This window comes from Stegodyphus dumicola, chromosome 3, assembly GCF_044657685.1.
Source record: "Stegodyphus dumicola isolate Sdum_Otavi_A_Nest chromosome 3, ASM4465768v1".
Lineage (NCBI taxonomy): Eukaryota > Metazoa > Arthropoda > Arachnida > Araneae > Eresidae > Stegodyphus > Stegodyphus dumicola.
The window spans coordinates 188759378-188768149 of NC_140770.1; the positions used below are offsets into that span (position 1 = coordinate 188759378).

At 31.2% G+C, this 8772-nt stretch overlaps 1 long non-coding RNA gene across 1 annotated transcript; it reads left to right on the forward strand.

Moving 5' to 3' along the window:
- Positions 1-549: 549 nt before the first annotated feature.
- Positions 550-8541, forward strand: LOC118194684 (uncharacterized). The gene is made up of 2 exons (XR_004759129.2): positions 550-747; positions 7909-8541. It is a non-coding gene; the product is annotated as an uncharacterized LOC118194684 (long non-coding RNA).
- The last annotated feature ends 231 nt before the right edge of the window (positions 8542-8772 follow it).

Here is an 8772-nt window from a genome sequence, read left to right on the forward strand (position 1 = left end):
CTGCTGATAGAGTATGTTTAAATTTTTCATTACTATGAAATAATTAATTACATAATTAATAATTAAATGTTATTTTAAAATTCAATATGTAATATTATTTCTTTTTTGTTTTATGAAAATAAATTAATTAAGAATTTTATGGTCAAGTTTAAATAACTTTTTGAATTAAATAAGCAAAGAATTAAAATTGTTTCATGGAAGATTATTAAATTGTAATGTCATTTATCATATATATGACTTATTTTTAAAAATATCTAAATTAATTTTAAGACTTTTATAATAATTTTGAGAATGAAGTGACTATGAAAAATAAGTGAAATTAATACAGATAAGTAATATGAAACTATGGTAAATGCATGTTAAAATTTGCGGGTGACTGTATGTTAAGTAAAGAGTATGTTGAGGGAGTACTGGTTCCTAAACAGAGGCCTGTTGTTACCTCTGTACAGTTGTTTCTTTTGCCCTCTTCATATAAGATAGTGTTAAAGGCTCTCATTTCATGAATGCAATTTTTTATATATCATTATTATTATACTTTTTTAGTGTGGAATGTATTAGTGTAGTCCACAAAGGCCAGTTACCTTATGCAAGAAACGGAGGCCTTTTCAAGTAACTCCCTAGACAGTCTGAGCCTCTAGTGCAGAACACATTTGTTAGCTCAAGAGGATAGCCGTACTGATGGAAATGTTTGCTTAGAACCATTGCGATGCCTTTCGGTTTGATAAAATGAGGAATTGCAAATGAAAGGTAATAACAGTGAAACCATAATTTCTGAAAATGTTACTCCTATTATATTTATGACGTTAAAATATAACTCATCAATATGGAAACTAGTATCATAAATATTTATATGTTTTACATTTAGTTATAAGTAACGATTATCTAAAAGGTTTATTTGCGATATTCCGTGATAGCAACAACCTCACTGAAGAATTATGATTACGCGTACTCTAAAAAAAAAAAAGACTTTTGGACTAAAGTGCTAAACTATTTGAAAGAACTCTAAAATTTTAGTTTATTCTTAAAACTTCATATTGTTAAATTAACCCATACAGTTATTTATTTAATTATTGCTGACCAAAATTTTATGTTTTGCGTTTTTCTTCAATTGCTAATGCTTTAACGCTTTTTCTTTAAAAAGGCTTCTCTATCGCTACGCCATTTTCTGCTTGAAGGGGGAAATCTGTAAAATATTAAATTAGCAACGTAAAACTTACCTTCTGCATTCTAAAAATAGCAACCTCTATTTGCGCTGCGTCATTTCAAGACTAATCTATGTCATATGACGTTTACATAATTCTGATGATGTAAATGGAACTAAAACTCAAACAGACAATACTAATTTTACATTAATATTAACTATTCAATCAAAATACATTAAGAACCAAAACTAACTCAGTCTGAATTAAGATTTCACCCTGAATAAAACGCACTTGCTTTCTACGCTTTCGCCTAGCTTGACTGCAGTCTGTCTGCACTTTATTTCTTACTGCAAATTTATGTAAAATGTATACTTTTTTAAATAGGCACAATTAATGTACTAACTTGATTGTGGCCGTAACATGTTTACTGAAATAAAAGTTGAATTAAATATACCTTGACTGCCAAATTTCTTATTCATTTTGGATCGACGATTCAGCATTCTACGACGTGAAAATTCTCGCTGTTCATTACGGATTCAAGCAGCTGCGTTCTACTACCGAATCTGTCATATATACTATATGTCAAATGTATAAAATAGGCTTTAAAGCATTAGGTAAATTTTTACTTTCCTCTTCTGTGCAAATATATATATATGTGATATTTTAGCAGTCGTGAAGCTTGGCATCAGTGTTCAGGCATAGTTTTTGCAGAGTGGTAAGGCTAATTAATCCAAATGAAGAGGCAAGTTGATTTAGCTTTTACTGGTACATCTTTATTCCATAGATTTAATTCAATTTTTACCGTAGATCATGCTTTTACTTTGTATGAAATTCTCTAAATCACATATTCAATAGTAGTTTAAACCAAGTATGGCTAAAGTTAAACTTTATGCGTCATTACCTTTTCTAACAAAGGAAAAATAGATCAAACAACAGCGAGATGTATAGCACAGGAGGAGAGGCGAGCTTCTGATGCAAAATGGCGCGCATTTGTTATTTATAGTAGTGGTTACGTAATATACTAGCAAATTCTAGAAGGTACTGTCCTAGGGGGAAGATGCTGAATTGCAGAAAGTTAATACAACCAATGTATTACCTACCATGAGAAGAATGAATGCACATAATCCATTATTCATAAATGGTATAAATTGTATAACTTCTAAGTTTTATATGAAAAGAAAATTTTAAAATATCTTCCATTCAAAAATTATTATTGACTCATATTTATTAGAAGAAGTGCATAATATTTGTGAACTTATTAGTCCACAAGATGAAAATAGCTGGACTTACTGGCATCAAGAGACTTTTAAAAAGTATTTCATTCCAACTATTTTTATGAAAAAGACTGCTCAATGGACATTTTAAGAAAAATTGAGGACTTTTATGCTTATAATTTATTTATTTTTGTTATTATTCCATATAAAAGTTAGTTAGATGTTTACTTATAAATCATTGTAAAATTGTATAATTCAAAAACTTTACAATTATGTAAGGAAAGATTATGATCTATGATAGGACATAGTTAAAGTTTGTAAGCTATGCTCTGGATGTTTCTTCATGTCTTTCCTCATACTTCCTGCTTCACTAATCTACTAATACTTTGCTCACTCCGCTTCTTGTTTTGAGGGGGGAAAGATCCTGAATTGCAGAAAGTTAATTAAAGGTTGCGTGTTCGCGAAGAGCAAAGCCATCGTATTTTTTTTTATATTTTACATATATATAGTGTATAATATATATATATATACACTATTCGTCAAAATTTAAAAATAATGATAGGAATTAAACTTAAGTGTTACTTATTGAAAAATTATTAAAACAACTTTAATAAGCATTATTTAATATATATTACCATGTTTTCCAGTTGATTCATTTCAAAATATTGAATATAAAGTAAAATTTGGGGACCTGAAACAGGATCAAATGTTAACTATTGTGTTTTGCAAGAAATAATTCTTTAAGACGGTGTACGGTCACGTCTAACAAAAATACAAATCTATATCTTGGTTACATAAAATTTATCAAACTATTAATTTAGTCTTGTGGAAGTCCTCCTGGAGCGTCCGCAGGAAGAATACTTAGCGTACTGCAGTTTGGCAGTTTAAAGCACCTGGTAAATTTTCAGTTGAATTTAAATGTGGTGAGTATGTTCGAGTGATATCTTGCATTCTATTCTGATCACAGACATACGCGATGCGGACAAGCATTATCATGCATTAACAAACAAACTGAGCCAACAGCATTCCTAAACAGCCTCACAAAGAATTCCAAGATCTTGTGAATATATATATGATCGGATACAGTTTTCCGCCAAAGATATAAGACTTGGTACAGTCGTTTTTAATTATTCCCCTTCCCCAAATCACTTAACCACTTTCTTGGTGGTGTGGTGTGGTGTATTTAATTATGGCAAAGCACACTAGTGCTATCTGCCTAAGAGGAGGACTTTCTAGGGCAAACTGGCTCGTATACACGTTACAGATGGGGAAAACCACGAAAACACCCATGCAGCCAGCCCGTTCGCGGGATTTGAACCTCGGACCGAACTACCAGTGTTCAGCGACTTTACCGCTCGGCCGCTGGTGGGCCTAACCACTTTCTTGAAAAACCAGATCTCATATGAACAAGAGAATCTCAGGCCCACTAAGTCAAAACAAATCTAAAATTGCAAATCAAGTTACATTAGAATTCGTAGTCAGCAGCATATGATCGCATTTCTTATGATTTCATTGAATATGAAATTATTGACTTGAATACGAAATTACTTTTATGAACTATCTTCATATCTTTTGTTTTGTTGGAGCTGTTGTTGTTTGTTTCTAGCTTGCTTTGGCTTGCCGGAAAAGGCGATAGGGCGACCTGAAGTCTGCCAGGAGGGTGTCGGGCTGTGCCCTTCACATCTTCTTTAATTATGAGATTTCTATTTGCGTTTACTTTCCTCCTATTGAACTATTTAATCAGTCAACTATTTAACCTTCGCTTTTGTGTTTCACTTAAATAATATATTAAATAATATTTCACTTAAACATATATTTATCATTACTGATTAGTCTCAGGAACCACGTTAACTATAAATAAAACTACGCACACGAATTCCAAAATCTGTAATCAGTCAAAAGAGATTTTTCATAGTTAAAATTAATGTACTTCGCTGCTTATAGGAAATAAATAAATTTTGTATTATTAAGAAAAATATAATTCAGATTTTTACATTTCATAAAGTTTTATTGTAATATAAAATATCAATTTCTATTCCTAGATAGACCTGCCTATAAATTTATGAATTACAAAACCTACAAGGATTACGGTTTCTCTCTTAATAAACCAAATAGTTTTATTGTCACACCAGTATAAATCCACATGGAGTGACGTTTTGATATTAATATCAAGGAGTTTTAATCCATAATGGCATTAGGAGGATAAAATCTTGTGACAGTTTTCTTTGCTTTTAAATTTTAACGTATAAATTATGAGTTACATTTTTTACCTCACTACCTAAAAATTTCTTTTTTAAATTTTTAAAGTAACGTGTTGATTTTTGAAGGTATTTTCTCCCTCCATACCACGTGCCTTCGTAGTGCAACTAAAAATACGTCCAACGCTTAATCGGGAGGACCGGATTTCCAGTCCCGGCGGCGTAATGGCAAACCGCACATTGAGTTGATCAATGTTAAATGAATTTCGCTTACTGCACATGCTCAGAATAGAATACGGCGCAACGACAACTATTAAAAAAAAAAAAAAAAAAAAAAAAAAAAGATAAATGCGGTGTGTGGTTGATACTGTGTTATCTGGGCGTAAACCGTTCAAGGTTTTAAAACTTGTTAGGCTGTAAGTTGCTTCATTATTTAGAATGTAACTATCGATTGTAAACTACGCAAATTTTCGCATAAGAAGAGTATATAATATTAATAAAATAGTAATAACAAACAAGTAATAACAAAACAGGAAACATTACAAGATATATTAGCTGACTGCTTATTGATTATACTTCTGAGGAATAAAAGCAATTGAGTATTTACCATACTTACCATTCGTACATATATTATCAAATTAAGGAATAAATTCAGTTCAAATTGCTGAATTAAAGTCAAATAGCTGATATTAATTGTAAAATTTATGAACAAAATAAGCCAAAATATGAGACAGAAGCACATCAATAAGCACACAACAGATTTCTATAGTAATGCAATTGTAAAAAAAAAAAAAGGATACCCCCCCCCAACATGGCTAACAAACAGCCTTGTGTAGGGTTGCTTATGCTTAGTCGCCAGGATTTCTTCCCACGCCAGTGGTATAATATTGAGCATGCACAATAGGCGAAATTCGGTAACATTGATCAACTCAATGTGCGGTTTGCCATTACGCGTCCCGGCGAGGTCATAGCACATTTTCCCCGTCTCCTGCTTTAAAAACGCCTAATGAATGTATAGCTATCTTCTTGAAAAATATTAAGTAACTTTATTTATTAGTTCTCTTTAAAATTTTTGAATTTTCATATAAAATCATCTGAAACATAAGTTATTCATGTTCGTATTAGTTAAAATGATTAATATGTTCAAATGGAACCTGACTTATTTTCTATAGGTACTTTTAATCGCAAGTATTTTTATCTATGCTACTTTTGCATTGCAAACTAAAGTTGGTATTTTCTTTAATTCGTTAAATTTTATCGCTGATTAATCTGTTTAAAAGGTCAATATCAAGGAAAAATATGTATGGGATTTCACACTCTGAATTTCATTTTTTATAATTTATTGCAACGAAATCTTTCTGTATTTTCTTCCCTGAAATCACTGTTTACTGTATTCTGCTTGTATCGAAATTTCTCTAAATATTGGAATTTGAATCGGATCGAATCGCTAAGTATCGAACTGAGTCAAACTTCAAGAAACGGAAACAGTAATAATGGCTATCAAATCTGACATGCAGGAAACATATGAAATCAGTCTCTACTATATATCTTCTGTACATCATAATTTCTGTAAGTATCGAAACTGGAATTGAATCGTATCGCTATGCATCGAACTGTGTCGAAATTAAAGAATCTGAATCAATAATAATAGTTACCAAATCTGACATACAGGGAACAGTTAAAATCAATTTTCACTATATCTTTCTTGTATCATAAGTTTTCTAACTATCGAAATACGAATCGAACCGCATCGCTAAGTATCTAGCTGTGTCGAAATTTAAGGAACTGAAACAATAATAACAGTAGCCAAACCTGACATACAGAAAACAGCTAAAATCAATTTTCAATATACCTTGCTCGTATATAAATTTTTCTATCGAAATATGAATAGAAACTTATCGCTAAGTATCGAACTGTGTCGAAATTAAAAATCTGAATCAATAATAATAGTTATTAAATCTGACATTCAGGGACCAGATGAAATCAATTTTCACTATATCTTTCTTGTATCACAATTTCTCTAACTATCAAAATATGAATCGAATCGAATCGACAAGTGTCTAATTGTGCCGAAATTTAAGGGACTGAAACAGTAATAATAGTTATCAAATCTGACACATAGAGAACAATTAATATCAGTCTTTACTATATCTTTATTGTATCACAATTTCGCTAAGTATCGAAAAAATAGTACAAGTATAGAAAAATGTGTATCTAACCTGCTCACTAAATATCGAACTGCGTTGAAATTTAATGAAACTGAATAAATAATAATGATTATCAAATTTGACTTAATGGGGAACATCTGAGGTAATTATCTTCTAATACAGTTCTCTGACGTACATTTTATCGAATATTATAATAACATGGAGAGAAACACATGATGTTGCATACCTTAAGCAAATGCAAATCTTCTAAAACATAGATCAATATATTTAATAAATACAGCTTTGTATGTAACTTTCACTAATTTCAGCTTAACATTAATTAAATGTAGCATAAAGAATTCAAAATTCAATAGTTTATTTGAACAGTTGTTGTTGTGTTCATAGTACATGAATAATGGTTGCCACAGCCCATTCCAAAGAGAGGTTTGTTTTTTTCCACCCAGATTTTGAGGGACAGCAACCGGAGGGGGAGAGATATGGGGGTCTCGCACCCCTCTTTCCCTCCACCAAAGCACATGAGAGAACTTTCTGCACGCCACATATTTAGAGTGCTCCCATGCCGCGCAGATACTGTACATTTTAACAGACATCCATGTCATATCCGGTGTTCGAACTCGGGCCGTTTAGTATCCAAGTAGGCTCCCCTAACCACTATACCGTCTGGGAGACAATTTGAATAGTTAAAAGTACGAAATACTTATTTGCATTGGAGAAGATTTAAGAAATAAGCTGATTAAAAAATGAAAATTTCTAGAAATAATCTGTTACAATTAATAACAGATTTAAGTTATTAAGCAAAATTACCACATTTTCAATCTTAAAAGGAATGAAATTAGTGCAATAATAAAAAGTAAATCAACTGTCTAAAAATATCAAGAGTTCTTTTTATTACATTGTGTGATTATCGATATATATATATATATTTCTACAAAAGTACTACCAGTTATGCATACAGAAATATACATTTGATGTATATAAACATGAGAGGTAACTTGGATGTTAGACAATTAAATTATGATTGTAAAAATCGTAAATCAATCTCAGATAGAAGAAGATATATAAAAATGAATATATATATATTTTTAGGAAAATATGTATTTATTTAGCTGTTCTCTCTGAACCTAATCGAGGATCTTCCCGTATATATAACGCAGGTAAAGTTAATTTTCATCTTGTTTCTTTTCAGAAATCCTTCGCAGACTTAATGGATGTATGGATTAAACGCCTGACTAGGCGTTTCACACTACATACAGGAAAGAAGATCAGAAACAGGAAAAAGAAGTTCCAGAAATAAGAAGAGGATCAACTGAAAACTAACCTACTCTGAAAAAAAGCAAGCAAACAACTCGAGTAACAAAAAAAAAAAAAAAAAAAAAAGAAGAAGAAGAAAACTGTTGAAGCCTTCTTGGTCAAAAGCAGTGGAACGTTGTTGATTATTTGTATTTATTTGTTTTCTTTTTATCTCTCAGCGTGTGAGATGCTGTAGAATTTGTCTTCGATTTCCTCCCAAGAGCAGGGTCGGCTAATGGAGACAGACTATTGATCTCTAAGCCTGGAAGAAAGAGCAAATGTCGAAAGCATCGAGCAAATCTGTCACGATCACATGTACGACAAAATTCTAGTTTCAGACAGCTTGGACTACCCCCTTTGGCACTAGGGTGCAATAACAAAATTCCATTGGTCTTATCAAAGAAGATCGTAAATTGTTACATACTCTCTGAAAGGGAAACAATTTATGTGGGCAAAACATTTCCCTTGTGTTAATTTTTTGTTTCCTTATAATATATATATAAATAAATCAAAACATCACATTTAATAATGTTATTTATTTTGTTTTATTAACATTTTAATTCAAATCTAAGATAATTTTAAACATTTAAGGGGAATTCTCCATTAGAGATTTCAAAGTATCCTTCTTTAATCGCATACAATTTTATTCAACCGAGTGTCTACCAAATTATAACAATTTCATGACAGTAATTTTGATTTCTAAATTAGAAAAAATCTCCATATATAAATGAAAATGCGAAGATGAATGAGCTACATAGCA